This window comes from Lithobates pipiens, unplaced genomic scaffold, assembly GCF_037356315.1.
Source record: "Lithobates pipiens isolate NorthernLeopardFrog02 unplaced genomic scaffold, aLitPip1_a1.2 Scaffold_8, whole genome shotgun sequence".
NCBI lineage: Eukaryota > Metazoa > Chordata > Amphibia > Anura > Ranidae > Lithobates > Lithobates pipiens.
Genome location: NW_027507903.1, coordinates 45,770,229 through 45,781,293, shown reverse-complemented (window position 1 = coordinate 45,781,293; position 11,065 = coordinate 45,770,229). Strand labels below are relative to the sequence as shown.

Sequence of the window (11,065 nt, the reverse complement as noted above, 5' to 3'; positions counted from 1 at the left end):
GGGAGGCTCTCTGGGGACCCTGATGTAAGAGGGAGTCTCTCTGGGGACCCTGATTTTTAGGGGGAGGCTCTCTGGGGACCCTAATGTAAGGGGGGCTCTCTGGGAACCCTCATGTAAGTGGGGGGCTCTCTGGGGACCCTGATGCAAGGGGGATGCTCTCTGGGGACTCTGATGTAAGGAGGAGGCTCTCTGGGGACCCTGATGTAAGCGGGGCTCTCTGGGGACCCTGATGTAACGGGGGGCTCTATGGGGATATACGCACACACACACACACACACACACACACACACACACACACACACACACACACACACACACACACACATATATTACTGTATATACATGTATGCCTGCCCAAGCGTATGACTTTCTTTACTACGCTGCTATGGGCTCTAGCCCCAGATCTTTTGTAGACCTAGCAACGCCCCTGCATATGTGCATTTTATATGATAGAGACAGAATATCAACCAAAAATCTAGAAAAAAAACACATAGAACAAATGCTATACATTAAGTTGCAGTTCAGTGAGTAAAATAAGTATTTGATCCCCAAGCAAAACATGACTTAGTACTTGGTAGAGAAACCCTTGTTGGCAAGCTCAAAGGTAAGACATTTCTTGTAGTTGGTGACCAGGTTTGCACACATCTCAGGCGGGATTTTCGTCCACTCTTCTTCACAGATCTCCTCTAAATCCTTAAGGTTTCTTGGATGTCTCTTGCCAACTGGAAATTTCAGCTCCCTCCATAATTTTTTTTATAGGTTTAAGTTCTGTAGACTGGCTAGGCCACCCCATGACCTTAATTTTCTTTTTCATGAGCCACTCCTTTGTTGCCTTGGTGGTATGTTTTGGGTCATTGTCACGCTGGAAGACCCATCAAGGACTCATCTTCAGTGTTCTGGCTGAGGAAAGAAGGTCCTCATCCAAGATTTTTCAATATATGGCCCTCGTCTATAGGCCCCTCAATGCGGCAAAGTTGGCCTGTAACTTTAGCAGAGAAACAGCTCCAAAGCATAAAGTTTACACCTCTGCGCTTGACTGTAGGGATGGCGTTCTTAGGGTCATAGTGAGCATTTTTCTTCCTCCAAACATGGCGAGTCAAATTAATGCCAAATAGCTCAATTTTGGTCTCCTCTGACTACAGCACTTTCTCACAATCCTTCTCTGAATCATTTAGATGTTAATTGACATGGCTGTACATGTGCCTTCTTGAGGAGAGGGACTCACTGTGTTTGGAGTCAGCTTTCTCCTCCTGAGATGTGTGCAAAACTTGTAACCAACTACAAGAAATGTCTTACTTCTGTCTTACTTCTGTGCTTGCCAACAAGGTTTTCTCCACCAAGTACTAAGTCATGTTTTGCTTGGGGATCTTATTTTACTGAATGAACTGCAACTTAATTTATAACATTTGTATCATGTTTTTTTTTCTCTGGATTTTCTGTTAGGCTCGGTTCACACAGTACGCGGCACGACTTGCAGCGCCGCAACCTGCCGCGACCTCAGCGGCGACTTGCAAAACGACTTCTGTATAGAAGTCAATGCAAGTCGCCCGAAGTCGCCGCAAAAGTAGTACAGGAACCTTTTTTCTAAGTCGGAGCGACTCGAGTCGCTCCTATTAGAACGGTTCCGTAGTACAGAACAAGGCGCTACTTGTCAGGCGGCGAAGTCGCCTGGACAAGTCGCCCCTGTGTGAACCGAGCCTTAATGTTCTGTCTCTATCATATAAAATATACCTATGATAAAAAAATTATAGACCATTCATTTCTTTGTATGTGGGCAAACTTAAGCCCCGTACACACGAGAGGACTTATGTCTGACAGACTTCCGAAGGAGTTCCGTCGGAGTTCTGCTGGAATTCCGACGGAGTTCTGACGAACTTTTCAGCTGAGCGGACTTGGCCACACACAATCACACTAAACTCCGACGGATTCGAACGTGATGACGTACGACTGGATTCGAATAAGGAAGTTCATAGCCAGTAGCCAATAGCTGCCCTAGCGTCGGTTTTAGTCCGTCGGAATAGCATACACACGAGCGAATTTTTCGAAGGGACCGGGTCCGGCGGAGTTCCTTCAGGAAAATTTGAAGCATGTTCCATATTCTAAAGTCCTTCGGACTTTGGCGAGTCAAAAGTCCGTTGCAGCCCACACACGATCGAATAGTCTGACGGACTCAGTCCATCGGACTTTGGATGTTGAAAAGTCCGCTCGTGTGTACGGGGCTTTACAAAATCTGCAGGGGATCAAATAATTATTTCTCCCACTGTACATGTTTGCATGAATTGGAGAAGGTAATTGAGCAAATATGTTTTTTTTGCTGATGTGTTGTGTATATATACAGTATCTAACAAACGTGAGTACACCCCTCACATTTTTGTAAATATTTTATTATATCTTTTCATGTGACAGCACAGAAGAAATGACACTTTGCTACAATGTAAAGTAGTGAGTGTACAGCTTGTATAACAGTGTCAATTTGCTGTCCCCTCAAAATAACTCAACACACAGCCATTAATGTCTAAACCGCTGACAAACAAAAGTGAGTACACCCCTAAGTGGAAATGTCCAAGTTGGGCTCAAAGTGTCCATATTTTGTGTGGCCACCATATTTTTCCAGCACTGCCCTAACCCTCTTAGGCATGGAGTTCACCAGAGCTTCACAGGTTGCCACTGGAGTCCTCTTCCACTCCTCCATGACGACATCACGGATCTGGTGGATGTTAGAGACCTTGCGCTCCTTCACCTTCCGTTTGAGGATGCCCCACAGATGCTCAATAGGGTTTAGGTCTGGAGACATGCTTGGCAAGTCCATCACCTTAACCCTCAGCTTCTTTAGCAAGGCAGTCATCTTCTTTGAGGTGTGTTTGGGGTCATTATGTTGGAATACTGCCCTGCGGCCCAGTCTTCATACAAGCTGTACACGCACTACTTGACATTGTAGCAAAGTGTAATTTCTTCAGTGTTTGTCACATGAAAATACATAATAAAATATTTACAAAAATTTTAGGGGTGTACTCACTTTTGAGTAGATAGGGGATAGTGCGGGTGAAAATAATTTGTATAGTGATTCTTTTATATGTGTCTGTATCATATGCAATTAAGCCAATAAAATGAATTTTCAGAACTTTGAAAATTGTGAGGCCTGTTGAATAAACTCACCCATGACTATATTTTCTATCTCTTCATTTATTATGGAAAATAATAAATAGTAATGATGATTCCCAATAATGTACTGGAAGATTGTACAGTGGATAAAACCAACATGAATATTGTTGAATAATGTATTCAGCTAGCCTAAACATATCTAAACCCTGTACCAAATAGCAATACATTTCAATTTGCTGCTAATGGCATTTATAACCTTCAGATGACTTACAATTATTTGTTTTCTATAAGGCCTCTGAGGTTATTTTCTTATTTATTTTTTTAACCAATGTTTGCAGTTGCTCATATTAGGCCTTCTGGCTTATTTTCTGTAGCAACTGTGCTATTGATGAGGTTTCTGACAGGTTACGTGGTTAGAGAATGGTGTGTGCAATTTGTACATTGTTGTTGCACTCTGAGCTGTTTTATTAAAAAAATACAAAAAAACAAACAAAAAATATTTAGATGAAATATGTCGCCAGCACACTGGCAAATAGTGATTAGCCAAAATGGCATCACTATTCAGGCATGATTTGGGCAAACATTAAAGTTTGAATGCCAGACTTGAACCCCAATGAAATCAGCGATTATGTCAAAATAAAAATGCCAATTCTTAGGGATAACAGGTAAGGGGGTTTTCAAAAATAGCATGGGGAGGGGGCTGTACCAGGAAACATGTACTAATTAAAAAAAAATGTTTTTTTAATTCCATGCAGCCGAGAGAAATTATATTTTCAAAGGAAAAAAAGAGTTTTAAATTGCTGACAAATGACATCTCCTCCTGCTCCCTCCTGCTTTTTTTAAAAGGAAAAAACAGCACACAGAGTCCAAATGTTCCCCAAAATACCCACCAGATCACTAATGCCGCGTACACACGACTGGACTTTCCGTCTGAATAAATACGTTTCCGATGGAGTTCCGAACGAACGGACTTGCCTACACGCGATCACACCAGTCCGTTCGTTTCAAACGCGATGACATATGATGAGACTAGAAAAAGGAAGTTCAATAGCCAGTAGCCAATATTTATTTATTTCTAGGTCCGTCAGAATTTTTGAAAAAAAAAAAAGTCAGCTGAAGCCCCCACACGATCGGAATATCCAATGAAATGATTTCGTCTGACCTTTTCTGCCGGAAAGTCCAGTCGTGTGTGTACAGACTTTTAATCTGAACATGCAGTCTGGCTAGCTAGGAAAAGGGGGGGGGCATGCCCACCTCCCCATACCAGTCCACATGGCCCTGGCAAAGCACCTTATCCACATGTTGATGAGGACAACTGCCTTCTCCCCACAGCCTTGCCTGATGTCTCCACCCCTTTGGTTACATTGCTGGGGATTCCCGGGGAGGTTGACGGTTCCTAGGAGCAGTTCCAAGCACCCGCTGCTTCCTTAGCAACCGGTGAAAGCAGGATGCTGTCATATATAGAAGTGATAGAAATGCCACCTTTTATATATGACTTTTGGATTGTGCTGAACAGGCAAAAGTTTGGGTATTTGTCCAAGAGCCTGAACAGCCAAAGCTCACTTCAAACTTAGGTCTGGACCAAACTGTCATCTCATTCCTACTGATAAATATATTTCAAATTCCTTATTTTTGTATGATCACATGGAAAAACAACATTTTGGGAACACGCAGGGATACATGGCAAGGCAAGGGTTCCTGCATGGTCTCAAAATATTGCTTTTCTGTGTGATCATGCAAGAATGATTGGTTTGCTAGCGACATATTTTATCCATGTTGTACACTGTGACCAGACAGGAGTCATAGCACAGTTTTATGCCCCGTACACACGATAGGATTTCCTGACAGCAAATGTTGGATATGAGCTTGTTGTCAGAAAGTCCAACCGTGTGTATGCTCCATAGAACATTTGTTGTTGGAATTTCCGACAAGTGTTTGAGAGCAGCTTCTCAAATTTTCCAACAACAAAAGTTGTTGTTGGAAATTCCGATCGTGTGTACATAAGTCAGACGCACAAAAGTCCACGCATGCTCAGAATCAAGCAGAAGAGCTTTATTATTTATTAAGATTTTTCTCGGCTCATCGTACGTGTTGTACGTCACCGCGTTTTTGACTTTTGGAATTTCCAACAACATTCGTGTGACCTTGTGTATGCAAGACAAGTTTGAGCCAACATCCTTCGGAAAAAAAAATCCACGGTTTTGAAAATCCTATCGTGTGTACGGGGCATTAGTCACATGCTCGATTCCAGCATGGTGTGCCCGCATGTCTCCAAAACACCTTTAGGCTTCATTGACATGGGCAATAATCAAAAATAGATAATTGATAGTCTTAATTAGACCCAAAGTAGTTTAAGGTGTCATATCCCTGTTTAGTCATATCAAAAAGGTAAATTAGTGACCTGTGATTTTTAATAACTGAAATAAAATACTGAATATTTATTAACAAAATTTCTTAAAAGAGAAAGTAGTCTTCTACATATTAAAAGGCAACAAAAGAAAATGTACATAGATGCAAAACCACAATATAGAGTACAGCACATCTTCGATGCTTAAAGTTTACAAAAAACCCAACACATTTAAAGTGTTACTGAACCCACAACAGTAAAATCAGTCTGTATATGCAGTAAAGTATGCTTGTTATACTCACTGTGGAACCTAAGGGGTTTATCCTCTGCATTGTGTAAAAAGGCTGTTTGATCTTGTATGTACAAATCCTCCTCTTCTTTCACTGTCCCCAAAACATGTCCAGATAAGACAGTTACTGGAGTCAGGCTGCACATGCTCAGTTTGGTTTGTATTGCTAGAGAACTTTTTTTTTCTTAGGAGAGTGCATGTGATTAGAACAGGGCCTATCAGCACTGTCCAGACATAGGGTCACAGGTCCTGGATCCTGATAGGACAGCCAGTGCAGCGTGAAAACTCCTCCTACAAGATTTAACCAGGAACTGATAGAAGTCACAAGACTGCTCTATACTGCTGATGAGAAAATACATTTAGCAGTTTATATTTACTAAAATAATTGCATTTCCATGTTCTGTGTACTGTGGGAGACCAGATATAGCGAATGCAGGGTCCTGGGTTTAGTAACACTTTGAACTCAAAAGTTGTAAGTCTTCTTCAGGGGGATGGTATAGTGGATAGTATGATCTGTGACATGAACACATGTGAATAAACACAGATACATACAAATTATACCACTATAGCAACCCCCTGAAGACTTACTTTTGAGTTGAAACGCGTTTTTTATATATATATATATATATATATATATATGGTGGTTTTGAATCTATGTACATTTGTACTATTGTCTCTTTTAAGAAATTGCATTAACAATTATTGTGAATTTTAATTCAGTTGTTTGTATTCTTGGAGCCAATTAGCCACTAGGCCCAGATTAATACCTTCTTGACACGAGTAATCAAAAATAGGTGGTTGATCTGCATTTTCACAGCCTCAACTGCTCAATTAAACTGTTCAATGGCAGCCACAGGACATAACCATATATTTTATAGTGAGCTGCATGGTCTGGGAGGGGTTGCATGTGACATATACATGATGGGGGATTTGGCTCAGGGGGAGTAAGCAAAATTATTATTTTTTTTTTTTAATAGCTTTGCTAATCACCTAGTATTGGATTTGGGACCAGTTTAGACTGTCACATTAGAGCGTTTAGATGTTTTTTAAAAAAAATGGAGTTCCACCCAAAAGTGGAACCTCCCCTTTAAGGACTCCTGAGCCCCTGACATGCCACATTTGGCATGTCATTTTTTTTGGGGGGGAGGGGGGATTGGATACCTAATTTTGACAGGTAGCCGCTCCCCCTTCTGCTTGGGCCACCTAGGTGACTCAAGTAGAAGTTCTCCTCTCCCCCTTCCTCTGTGTAATCTTCTGGGACACGTCACAGGCTCCAGAATATTGCCTGGCCATATTCAGGACACACAGTGCGACTCGCAGTGCGCACCCGGATGGTCACACTAGTAGGGAGAGGCGGGGGAGAGAACGGAGGCTTCGGGCGGCCGCATCTCTGGACCGTGGGACAGGTCAGTGTCTGTTTATATAAAGACAGTAGCTACTAACTTTTAATAAACATAGAAACGGTTGGAACGCCGCTTTATCATAGTGCCTTAAGTGAATGAAACTCAGGCTACAGATAAAATTAATATTGGTTGTATTTCTTAATGCTTAATGGAAGAATGTTATATATTCAATATAATAAAAAAGAAAATGTATACATATATTCATAATAAAAGATTATTACATAGGAATGTAGTAGTGAAAAATAACAATAACTGTAAGGCTTTCCTGGAGGTGCAATAAATATCTCCTAAACCTACAAGGTTTAGGAGATATTTGCAAAAGACAGGCACCACTGTCTATGGCGCATGCGCCGTACACAGCTGCGCGCAGGCACACTGAGCTTGCCGCTGCTAACCATGGCGGCTCCCATCGCGGCTCCGGCTAGTCACAGTGCCGGAGCCGCGATACCCGGAAGTCACTCCGGGATGGGTGGTGGCGTCGAAGGACAACGAGGGTCGCTTCAGGGACTTGCATCTCAGGTAAGTTATTCATAATGAGCTAGTATGCTATGCATACTAGCTCATTATGCCTTTGCCTTGCAGGGTCTATTTTTTTTTTTAGTTCTTTAAAGCAGAAAAAATGCCCAAAAATGCCTAGGTGTGAATGGAGCCTAAAGCAATATAGCATTTTTCCATATGTATTATGTTAGACATATTTATAGTATATATTGATAAATACTGAAAATTGTTGTTATGGAAGTATGGTGTAGAAGTCCATTCCCAAACATTTTTGTTGATCTTTGTGGCAAAAAAAAAAACAACAAAAAAACAACATTACTGGGTAATTTGATGTCCAGTGCAGCATAACGCCAGTGCCACTTCTCATCTGATGCCTGTCAATGCCACTTTACAAAAGGGAATGTGAAATTTCAAGGGTTTATGAGCCGCTGTATAAAATAGCATGGCAAAAACAGTAAACACTAAATTTAAAGATCAACCAACTCTCTATAATTTATTTTAAAATCATCTCCTGGCCCTGCTTGATTTACCTATATTTTTATCTTAAAAGAAATCTTATAAACTTCGATTTCAGACAAACAAGGTCTCCTGAAGAAGCGACAGTAAAGTCGCGAAACTAGTAGAAACCAAAGACCGAATTGGACACCCAATATCGTTAGAATATCTCTTTTTGTCTATGTTATAGCTACATTGTGCAACCATTGAAATTTTATGTCTACACAATTTTTCTCTTTATTTTCTAAAAAAAACTTTTTATATATAATAATAAACATTTGTATTTTTTATAATATTGGTATCAAGACAGTCCGTTACTTTGCTGGGTGATCCTAAGGGAAACCATGGTTGTGATGTTCCATGTAAATCCCCCTTTTTTTCTCTCAAAACTTTCTTTGTAGTCATTATATAAGGATGAGGATACCATATACTTTTGTTTCATAACTTTAGGCACAACAATAGAACTAACTTAAAAGAAATCTGTCGTAAAAGAAATATGAACCCTTCAAATAAATGCTGGATGCTTAGTTGTTTCAGGCTGCAATGCTTTCTGAGTCATTGATGTGGAAAAAGTACGCAGTTAGTTTAGGACTCCTGATCCGCAATCTTGATCTTGGTTACAGACTCGGAGTCCTCCCTATCTTTTGGATATAAAAGTATATCTGTTTGCTTACCAGCATTTTAATATGTCACTACCTTTGCTGCTGAATACCATATGGTAAGCATTTTTTGACTTCCATCTGTGTTATAATAATTTTGACCTGGTTTAAAACTTTTCTATTTTTTCTTAAATTTCCAAAACAAATGATTATTGATCTGCCTATTGTGCTTACATTGAGCAGTACAATCTGTGGAATTAACCTGTTTTACACTTCTCGTATCAGCCTTTTAAAATACTGGCTGATTTGACGTGCTACTAAATGTGTCAAGTTCAATGACTATAATGGTTAATATTCCCACAGCTCTCTCCTCTTCCTCTAGACCAGGGGTCGCCAAACTGTGGCCTGGGGGGCCAGATGCGGCCCTTTGCTTGCCTTTATCTGGCCCTTGGGGCACTATTCATCCCAAAGATATGAGACATTATGCTGCCCTCTGACACCAACAATGGGGCAAAATTTCTGCCACTGACATCAACAGTGGGGCACTATCCCCCTAATACCAAAGATGGGGCACTTTTTACTCCCACTGAGGCCAGGAAAAAAAGTTATTTTCCTTCTGGCCACAGTCCGGCCCCCCTAAAGTCCAAAGGACAGTAAACTGGCTCTTTGTTTAGAAAGTTTGGAGACCCCTGCTCTAGACAATCTAACCCAACTAGTTCTCTTTTTTTTGTTTTGAAGTTATGGATGTATTTTTGGGGTTGGAATTATTTTTCTAACCCCAAGAAACCCCTATGGAATGTGTTATATATTCTATATGTTTTCATATATACAGTATATTGTGTGTGTGTGTGTGTATATATATATATATATATATATATATATATATATATATATATATATATATACACACATATAAATGTCCCAACTGTGCGGCTTTGCACTTTGCTTCCAGTGGCCTGACTTTTGGTGGGGACTTTGCATGCCTCCGACCAACCTTAAAGTGGTTGTAGACCCTTACAAACCACTTTGACCTACAGGCAAGCCTAGATTAAGGCTTACCTGTAGGTCCAAGAAATATCTCCTAAACCTATACGGTTTAGGAGATATTTGCCCGAAGACAGGCACCGCTGTCTACGGCGCATGCGCCGTAGACAGCGGCGCGCAGGCGCACTGAGCGCGGCATTTCCAACAACGGAGCTGCCACGTGCGTCCGCTCCCGTGCGCATGCGCGGGAGTGACGTCATCGCGGCTCCGCCGAATGACAGCGGCGGAGCTGCGAGACCCCACCGAAAAGATGGATGCGCCGGACTACAGGGGACAGCAGTGACATCGCTGGCTCCTGTGTCAGGTAAGTGACACATAATGAGCTACTATGCGATGCATAGTAGTCCATTATGCTTTGCCTTTGCAGGGAATGAAAGAGGAAGTAAACCCATCAGGGTTTACTTCCTCTTTAAAGGAGTTTTGGTTTATATTATCTGTACTATTTTCTTGTTTAGTATCCAATCTTGTTATCTAATACATTTTTTCTTTTATCTATAATAATAAATTGGTCACTTATATGATGCTGTTTGTATCCCAGCATAACCACTTCAACGCAAGGACGTCATATGGTGGTGGACCTGAACAGTGGAAGCTGTTTGTATATACCCTATTAGAATTGAATACTCCTGAAGAAGCGTAGACTTATGCGCAACATATCGAGCTACTGAATGAACTTCTTGCGCCCAGATTCACACTCTGTCCCACAACGTCTATATACTCACACCCCCATCTGGAGATTGCTTCAAAAGAATCCTCCTTGGTTCACATCCTCCCGGATGTGGCTATGTATTTTGTTACTACGCTAAATGGTGTCAGAATTTATGTGTATAAGGTGTAGAAATACTAATTCTATTGATTTTTAGATATTTTTATGTGAAATTATGTTTTTTACCTATGTACTCAATTAATAAATTCAATTATATTTAGACTGTTTACCAGTGTGCCTCTAAAAGTCCAATTACTTTGTTTCTGGCCTTTTTCATATCTAATATCGGGACGTTGGCACACTACTATTTATGCACTTTGTGAAAGTGCACTTTAATCATAAAACCTTTTTTCCAAACAGACTCAGATAGAACAGCAGCCAGAGGATCAGCATGACAGGTAGACAATTATCATAAGGTGGTTTCAGCAATGGATGCCCATGTATTTGTCTCAGCACAGGTTTCCTCCAAAGCAGACATTTTCATCCAGTGTTTACTGGTTGAATTCCCATTTGATAGAGTCGGAGTAGTTCCAGTACCATTTTTCAGACCCAGCCTTATGACACAGTCAACTTTTTAGATGT

At 40.9% G+C, this 11,065-nt stretch overlaps 1 long non-coding RNA gene across 1 annotated transcript; it reads left to right on the top strand.

The window, feature by feature from the left end:
• The first annotated feature begins 8,783 nt into the window (after nucleotides 1-8,783).
• On the top strand, nucleotides 8,784-10,710 carry LOC143960299 (uncharacterized). The gene is made up of 2 exons (XR_013270295.1): nucleotides 8,784-8,852; nucleotides 10,316-10,710. It is a non-coding gene; the product is annotated as an uncharacterized LOC143960299 (long non-coding RNA).
• Nucleotides 10,711-11,065: the final 355 nt, after the last annotated feature.